The following is a 9,772-nucleotide window of genomic DNA, read 5'->3' on the forward strand; positions in this document are numbered from 1 at the left end:
TGTCATGAGGACCGCTAATGAGGTGGCTAACTGCCTCGCCAGGGAGGGGGTGTTCAGGTAAAGCCTGGAAGATTTTTACTATATTCCCCCTTGACTTATGCTTTTTTCATTTGTTTCTGTTCTCTTTTAGTTTTCTGTTTGCTCTTGCGTTTGTAATATCTTGTTATGTTTCGACCACCTCGGTCTTCATCATCAATAAAATCTCCATCATTTCAAAAAAAAAAAGTTAACTGTTTTATTTTTTTATGAAAGATTGTGATAGTTTATTGAAGAAAGATAAAATATTACACAATATTAGTAGAGGGGGTAAACATAAGGAAGGAGAGATTGAAGAGGATGTTAACCACAGAATAAGAGCAGGTTGGTTGAAGTGGAAGCATGCTTCAGGAATTCTGTGCGACCCTAAAATACCTACAAAGTTGAAAGGAAAGTTTTATAAGGCAGTTGTGAGGCCAGCCATGCTGTACGGCTTAGAATATTGGGCACCAAGAAGCAGCATGTGCATAAGATGAGTGTAGCGGAGATGCGAATGGTTAGATGGATGTGCAGCCACACAAGGTTAGATAGAATTAAAAATGAAGACATCTGTAAAAAGGTGGGGGTGGCACCAATTGAGGAGAAGACGAGAGAGCACCGCTTAAGATGGTTTGGGCATCTCCAATGTAGGCCTTTGGATGAGAAGAATTGACTCGTGCCAAGTTGATGGAGTAAAAAGAGGTAGGGGCAGACCAGAAACAACTTGGGTAGAAACAGGGAGGAAATACTTGATGGCTAGGAACTTAACAGAGAACATGACATTGGATAGGAGAGAATGGAAGAAAATGATCCAAGTAGACAAACTCAACTAGTGTCAGGATTAGACTTAGTCAATTTGACCCGCGTATATTCTTTCACCTTCTTCATGAAAATTTTCTAAAGGATTCATTAGCCGACCCCAACTAGTTTGGGACAAAGGCTTAGTTGAGTTGAGTTGAGTATTAGTAGAGGGGGTAGATATTGCCCAAAAACTAAGGCACTCCTATATACGGCTGATCCAAGCTGTCCCTCGTGACGTAAAAGCCTTAAAAGCGGCGCCCCTGGAGCACGACTAGAAACAAGACTGCAGTTATTGGAGTGAGGCTGAAGCTTGACGGTTTCATTTCGCCTGGGAAACTGGATGGATTTCCAGTGATAACAAGCACCATGTAGGAAGGCATTGTTGACATCTAATTGATGAAGATGCCATTGTTTGATGGCAGCGACATCTAAGAGAACACGAACTGTGGTCAATTTGGCAACAGGAGCGAAGGTTTCATCATAATCTAAGCCTACCGTTTTCCTCGTTCAACCAAAGTTTACAAATACTTACTCAGACAAGAACTCACCCAAGGTAAAACTGAGTCGACCCAATCAAGTAATGATTGAGTCGTCAGGGCCACAAAATGAGTTGCCTCCCTTAAGCAATGCTTCTTCATGTCACCCTTGTCATCTTTGAATATTCTACCAGTACCCACTAGGCCCAAATTTCAAAAGAGAAACCATCAAGGTTCAACTTAATAATAGAATACAGAACCCGCCTTTTTTGCTTAAACTTTATACTCTTTAGATTTCAGCCAAAGATAATCCCATTCTATTTCCTGTGGTGAAGTTGGGTCATGATCCCCAAAAAATTACCATGCACTAACATCCAAAAGGGGATCAAGACCTAAATGTTTTTTTAGAAATCCATCTTCTACACTGAAGGCATCTTGTCATAAAAAATCCTCCGAATTCTTCCTGAAGGTACCAAGGCATTACAAATAAGACATGTTCCGTGGGGAACACCCTCTGTCCTCAAGGTGTGAGTTCCTCCTTTTACTAAAAGTAGGGAAAAAGAAACTGAAAAGCCCCACACATAGAGACAGCACGCACTCCACGACACCCAAAAATTGAGATCCAAATCTTCCTTGCACAGGGATCAATGAATAGATAGGTGATGGCTGGATTCCTTCCTCTCATTACTCAAGATGCATCTGTTAGCCAATCAGAAATTTTCTTCCTTAGCAAATTTCGTGTCCAACTGTCCATTTTTTCTTGCACCTTATGGGGAGCCAGAGAACTATAAATGATGTCCCAAAGAACCCAACCACCACCATCACCACTGGGTACCTGAAAAGGAGGTAACTGAGAAGAGACATGGGGAGTCAATTAGTCATGCCCGAACCCTCCTATCTTCCTCCACGTTGGAAACAAAGACCAACTCAAAACTTCTAATAACCCTGAACTCATCTTCCTTAAGGGGTTGTTTGGTTAGCAAGAAAGAGGTGGAAAGTGGTGGAAAGGAAGAGCTTGCCCATGTTTTTACCCCTTTCTTTGTTTGTTTAATTACAAGTTTTCTTAGGCAGAATTCCCTGAACTTTTCCATGTTTTTAACCTTTTCTGTTTGTGTATTGACGAGTTTTCTTAAGCGGAAATCCCTCTTGGAAAGTGGTGGGAAGGAAGAGGTTTTCCATGTTTTCACCGCTTTTTGTTGTTTCTTTATGTAATGACAAGTTTTCTTAGGTGGAAATCCTTTTTCACTTGGAAACTTCTAACAACCTTTATTCACTGGAAGACGTGTGAATAGAATTGAGAGAATTTTTACCGCTGCCTTTTTAGGCCCTGACTCAAAAAGAGAATGCATGCTGTCAGCTAGGAAGAAATATGTTAACCTAAAGATGGAGGAGGGCTGGGAATTAGGAGGATGGAAGATTGGCAAATACGGAACATCGTCGACAATGGACAATCCTTCTCCACACTAGGGACACTGCTCGGCTGTATATTAGATACCTCATTTGCGATTGGGAGGCAACTGATTTTTGAAATAAGTTGGCAATTCGGATGATCCTCTTTGGACTCTGCTTTACGTAGAGAGGGGGTGAATTTCATAGTCAAATGGGAATTTGAACTCTGCAATCATCTCTTTGCCCTCTCTTGCCGTCGTCCGTGACAAGGTTCTGGAGGACATATTTGTTGCTGATGCTAAACCGACTCTAGTTTTGCAGCCCAACTCTCCTGGGAGATAGGGCTGCTACTAGAGTGAAATATCCAAATGTGGGCTGGGCCAAAATCATTTGTGTCAAAGGTTTCATTCTAACGAATTCTTTGAAGGCTTGGCAAGTCATTCCTGAGAAACTGAATACTGCTGATTGAATCATCAAGATGGGAATGAATGTCAAGTTGCCAACCCGGTTTGCCACTTTTGCAAATCCACTTCTGGCGGCAATGATCACTTATTCTTGTGTGTCTTCTGCTTGGGCATGGATATCTATTTTGTGGAGATTTTTGGGTTGGGGAAAACCGTTAGGACGCTGGCAAAAGAAAGGTCCAATGGGTGATGAAGTTTTTCTTTTGTAAGGAGCAGATTGCAATGGCCTTTGGGATCGATCGCCTTCGTGACCTGCATTTATCATCTCTGGATGTAATGAAATCCGAGGGTCTTCGAAAAGAAAGTGAAGCACAAGATTCTCATCCTCAAAAGACATCCTCCATGGCACCGCTTGTTGGTTTGGATTTCTCTATTTAAATGATGAAGACAATGTTATTAATAGAGCTATAATGGGTAATCTTAAGTGCATTTTCATGCCCATAACCTGATCTCCCAAAGCTTGTTTGTGGATTAAGCCGATTGTTGGAGAAATTAAACTTAATATGGATGCCTCCCTTGACTCGTCGAGTGGAGCAATTGGTGAAGTTATAAGAGATGACATGAGCACCATTAGAGTGGCTTTCTCTGTTAATATGCATGCTGATGATATTTACTTGCTGGAACTCAAGGCCATTCTCTAAGCTATGGAGCTCACCTTCACAAGTGGCATCACAAATATGTATTGAGCTAGCAACTGCCCCTGAAAAGCCAGAAACCTCCGCAGGATTTGGCAAATGGCTTCCTTTCTAGGTTAGTTCCCAGTTCATGCTGTGCCCTTTTTTCTATTGCTTTTTATGTCTACATTGGAAGTTAACCTTCGGGTGGAAATGTTTATTATTATTTTTTAATTTAGTCTGCCAGTTCTTGTATGCTTTTTTAGTAGATAAGTTGGATTTTCGACACATAATTGTTTATTAGTAAATAATTAAAAGTTTATGCATTACATCATTGTCATCTAGTTTTTTTTGGAGCTCAAACCAGATGTATGATATATTTCAATCTCTATGTTCACAAATAACTTAGTTGGTAATGCTTTTCTTTGAGGAGTTGAAATCAATCCATACTCTAAATGCTCGACATTTGACTGGCAGAAATATCCGATTTGGTTGGATGAAATCAGAAAAATAAGAGAATGGTCTATGAACATGATGCAACTTTAAACAATCCACCAAATGCCATGCTTATCAAGAATCAACAAACATCCTCGTGGAAACTTGGATGGATTATATGCAACTTGACTTTGATTTTGTGGTGGAGTATTAATTCTTGGGCTTGTGGGAGGTTTCTCACAATCGTGTACTTTCCCTTCCAAGCTAGAGCGGCAAATGCTAGTTCTACATCTAGCCTCGTAAAAGTTTACTTTGAAGCTCTGGTTCAACCATATAATTTCTACATCTAGAGCGGCAAATGCTATTTTCTTCATCTATACTTGTATTGCTTGCGGCTCTTAGAATTTTGATGATTATCTCAGCAAAATTAACAGTATATCATTTTATTTTCCTCATGTTTGACCAACATGAAATTTTTTGTTCTTGATTTTTTTCCGTTAGAAATGATTTTTCCAAGTTTTTGGTGATCCTATTTTGGATAAAAATTGTTTGAGGTAGAACTTGCAAAGGTTTTTTGTTGGAAAATATTTAGTTGAAATGATTTAAACCTACAATAAGGCATTGCCAAAACGATTTATGCAATATGTGAGAGATCAAGAGGTATATAGACTGTTTATTTATCACCAATTGACATGAATATTATATGGTAGCTGCAGGAAATTCTTTAGCATTGAATCAAAGGGGTAGAACAGATTATTCCAGCTCGATACCTTCAAGAATTCCTCACTACTGCACAGGAACAGATCCTCAAAGCATTTTACCTTTCCAATATTTTTCTGTTGGGGCTCTTTTCATTTTGCATGATGATGCAGATTGGAAAAATTATTTTCCAAGGAAAAAATGATTTTCATGATTGCTTAGTCCCGTTGTGATCCCCGTATCATTCAGTATATTATTCAGTCAGTGGATGGAATTATCTTCCCGAGATGAATATCTCAGAATTGAAGCAGTTTTACTTGAAGAAAAAAATCTTTTCTTCCCCAGTTTTGTAGATGTTTGAAGAGATTGGAGGGCAGTTGAATCTCATGAATACTTACAAAATCTTTTCAAAGAAACCCTAGTCACAATTCCACATTCTAACGATTCTTGACTCGCTATTGTTGTTAAGTGCCTATTCATCAAGATTAAGATGATTCCATACTTGTATCTCAAACCATGGGATCCATCCCACACGAGCTTCTTGATCACTGTGACCTAGGGGTGCAACTCCAGGTTGATTTTTGGGAACTTGGGTTGATCTTTTACCCTAAGTTCAGGCTGGGATTGGGTTTATTTCACCTCATCTTTTTACCAACCAACTCAACCCGGCTCTGTTTGGATGCTGATAGTTACCTTGTAGATTAGTGGTATACGTAGGAGACAAACATTTGTAGTATTTGATCTACTTAGGATTTACCTGGTAGAATAGTGATAAGTAGTGTTTGGTTGCCAATCTCGTAGAATAATGGGAGGGGTTGTCATTACCAATATATATATATTAAGGAGGAAAGCCCGTTTTACTGTTCACGCGCTTACGTGTCGGCCTCACCTTCCTCCTCACGTCAATTTTGTTATTAAAAAAATTCCAAAAAAAACCTAAAACTGCCTCTTATTGCGATATACTCTTTCGAGATTTTCACAAAATCTAAGATAGAATCTCTCTCTCCCTACGTATTCTCGCGATACGCACGAGAGAAAATCTCCCCTCCCTTCGTACCCCATAGAAAACTCCCGAAATCTCTAGCGATTTGAGATTAGGATACAAGAGAAAATCTCGCCGCATTCACCATTCTCTCTCCCTCTCTGTACGGCCCGCATTTCCCCTCTTATTTTCATCTCCTCTCAGTCCCTCCGCCATCACCTCCCTCACCTTCACCATACCCTAGAACCTAACCATTGGCATTATGCTACTGTCCCTTCCCTTCCTTGGGTTTTCTGATTTCAGTAACCCTAATCCGATTGCAAGGTTTGAATCTCCCTCTTCTCTTTCTAGTTCCACAAATCAGCTGACCTCCAATTAGTTTCTTCCAGATTTTTAGGCATTTACTTCCAATTCGTTTCTTCCTGATTTTTTGCAAATCCTCCAGGTTTTCCTCTACGATTTTTATAAAAGGGAACTTTTTCAAATTTTTTCAAATCTCGCCAAATCCTCTGCAAATCAACGCACGGCCTCCTCTCTCTCTCTCTAGCAATCTGTGATTTTTTCCCAATATTTTGTTGCAATTTTGTTTGTTGGGTTTCCTTCCTTCATGGGTTTCTGATCATTGTGTTTTTTTTTTGTTTTTTTTTATGCACTTTTGTGTATTCGAGCTATGAGAACCAGATGCAAAGGCTCTTGCTATTCAAATACAGCCGCCACCATCATTGCCTTCAAATACAGCCGCCACCATCATTGCCGGGAAAAAGGTTGCAGAAAAGGCACCCAACAACCCCAGGTACCCTTTATTTCTCATTGGTTTTGTCTTCTCTACAATGTCTGAAATTTTTTTCCCTTGAGACCCCAATTAAAAAATTGGGTTTTTGAGGGCTTTGGAGTGATTTAGAATTTTCTACATGTGAAGTGGTTTGAGTTTTTTATTATTATGATTTTTTTGTCTGTAGGTGGTAGTGGCCTACTTTCCTTTCCCACCGAATCATGCATGTTTTCTTCTCTGATTAAATGGTCGACATTGTTTGAATTATCTCATGGATACTCTGATCGTTGGATTAGAGTTTTAGTGCATGAATCATCAATCCATTAGAGTTTTCCCTTTTTCCTTTTATGTAATACAATTTGCAGGTTATAAGAATTCAGAAATCAATTACTAATGCAATTTAGTTGATCCTTTATTTTAGGTGTAATGTTCTAATAAGTTTTTCTTTCTCATTTTCTGTAATGTGCTTTGTAGGTTACAAAATTGCCACTGTCTACAGCTACTTTTGTGGAAACAGATCCTGATTCTCTGTTTTTTGCATGGTATATTCCGTCAAATTCTAATTGTTACTATATACAGTTATACCATGGCTTTGCAATTGTTATACTTAAGTCATAGTTATTTATGGTGATGAAGAAATATTTTCAGTACTTGGGACACCCAGCTATTGTGTATCTATGGCTGCAAAGTTACTGTGTATCTTCTTTATTTGATATATGACGGGTGTTTGACGGAATGCTTGAACAAGAAATTGTTACATGGATTTCGAATATTGCATAATTATTTGTTAATGGGTGTTTGGAGCTTTTTTTTTGGCATTTTCTCCCGTCCTTAATGCTTTTTTTTTTAGGGTTTGGGATTTTTCTGTCATGCTTTCTTTTCTGCAACATGTGCGGTTGGAGTCTACTAATATACTGCAAAGCCTGCTTTACTTTGTTGTCTCTGTTTGGATTGTTGTAACAGTTTGGAAGGGGTAAAACTTTTTCAAAAATTTCCAATTTCTCATTATTTAATCATACATGAAAGGAAATAGTTTGAACCAATATGCTTACAGTTGAAATTGGAGACACCTTCAATTATGGTGATTGAATTTTTCCCTCAAAGAAATTGTTCTGTTTTTAAACCTTTTCTGTTAGTGCATGTTATATTTCCTTAATTGTTTTAATTAACACCAGTGGTACTTCTATCGTAATACCTTTTTAGGTTTATACGACCCTTCATCATATAGATTCTCTTATCCACATGTTCTCTGAATATCATCTTTTTACATCTTTTATGAATTCCACTCATAACTGTTGTTTTTTCAGAAGGCCTTTGATGTTGTCTGCCTTGGAACTGGCTTAGATTATCTTCTTTTGTGGGCTTCTAGGCTTTTGCAGCAACAAAGTACTCTTTGAAAGCATGATGTTGTGTCTCTGCTGCATGTTTAAATTGGAAGCTACTTTATTATCTTTGATCGAGAATGTGTTATATAAATATCTCTACCTGCCTAATCTAGAGTGTGTTACATTGTGTGCCTTTTCAGGCATCACACGATTTGTTTTCTTTTTTTTTTTAAAGGTAACGAAAAATGCATTATATCAGAGAGAGAGAGTGCAAAGGGACGAGACATCCCCAAGGTCAACAATGACAATGCGAAAAGGCCCCACCCATAAGAGGGCCAAAAAAAAAAACCCGGCATCCAAACAGAGCAAAAATATTTACAACACAATATTAGTGGAGAGTAGCAAAGATTCACGGTCCACCCCTTCCTACACATCCGCGATATCATTACTCGATCTAAGAGTATGCTTCACCACAGGTCGAATAGTTGCCACCAAATCCCTGATCTCATCAATCTTGAAAGCGAGACGCCAAGGACCGCAAGATTTGTTTTTCTTCCTTTTGTTGATCATTCTTTAGTGGTGGTGTTATATTTTTAGAGTTTATTATTAAGGTTTTTCATTTGCAATCTCCTTTTGTTGATCATTCTTTGGTCATGATGTGATATTTTTAGAGTTTATTATTAAGTTTGTTCATTTGCAATCTTTCTTTTGTTGATCATTCTTTGGTGGTCATGTGCTATTTTTACAGTTTACAATTGTGATATTTATCCTCCTGCTTGGAGAAACTATGACGACTTTTGATTAAGAATTTCAGATATCATGTTCGCTACTCCCAAGAGCATAGCCAACCCATCACTTTAAATTGGAGTGACCTACAATTTATGATGCTATCCCCCAAATCAACAATATCCACATCATTTTCTTCTAAATTACGAAAACGACAAAAAAAAACTTCGGGAAATGGTTTGTATCTGTAAAGTTTTTCCTACAATACAAACAGGGAGGGTTGGAGTTTCCTTTGAAGAAATTATTTGAAAAGTTTTTCCTCCAATAACATGTTTTTGGTATTTCTTGCTTTTTTTATTTCTATTTTATTTTTCTAACCCTCCATATTTCATACAGACGGTCGGTCTCAGGGAGAGGTTCTGATGTCGCATGTTTTCTTGCAAAATTTCTCCTGTTGTTTCCATTACCTATAAGGGTTCGTGGATTTTGCTTCTCAATTGTTTGATAGAATGCTTGAATGGGACTTTGTTTTTTGGAAGTAGCTGATTGAATGTAATCCCAATAGTATTCTACTGTTTGTTATTTCGGATGTAACACCTTTTGAATAGTTCTGAAAAAAACATTACTATAAGATTTTCTGCGTTTACTTCGAAAGCCTTCACCATCTCCATCTTCGTTCCACTGTTAATATCTTTACTCTATGTACTATATGTTTAGGTATCCCATATATCGGCATAAAAAATAGCCAACAGATAACAGGTCATCTTTGATATAAATTGAACCTGCTGAGTGGAAGCAGACTATCCTTTTTAAATTCAGTCAGGAATATATCCTTTATCTTTTGCCAAATTAATCAATTAATTGTATTAATTCAGTTGTTATATATGGCATTAGTGAGTTTTGTTGCTAATGAGAAATGAGAAAAAGGTTTCACATGTTGTTCACTTTGTCATTGTATTTAAAATCATGTTTTACTTTGTTCTTCTCCTCCGTGCATTGCACGGGGTTTCTTACTAATATATATCTACTATAATACGCATGATGGAAAAGAAGAGAATTTTTTGATTTTTTTGA

General features: G+C 38.0%; 1 long non-coding RNA gene across 1 annotated transcript; it reads left to right on the plus strand.

The window, feature by feature from the left end:
* The first annotated feature begins 5,872 nt into the window (after window positions 1-5,872).
* On the plus strand, window positions 5,873-9,352 carry LOC143888363 (uncharacterized). Its single transcript, XR_013254541.1, has 3 exons — window positions 5,873-6,668; window positions 7,122-7,189; window positions 9,095-9,352. It is a non-coding gene; the product is annotated as an uncharacterized LOC143888363 (long non-coding RNA).
* The last annotated feature ends 420 nt before the right edge of the window (window positions 9,353-9,772 follow it).

The sequence above is a fragment of the Tasmannia lanceolata genome, unplaced genomic scaffold, assembly GCF_043159265.1.
Source record: "Tasmannia lanceolata isolate RefF3 unplaced genomic scaffold, GAP_Taslan_0.1 ptg000012l, whole genome shotgun sequence".
Classification (NCBI taxonomy): Eukaryota; Viridiplantae; Streptophyta; class Magnoliopsida; order Canellales; family Winteraceae; genus Tasmannia; species Tasmannia lanceolata.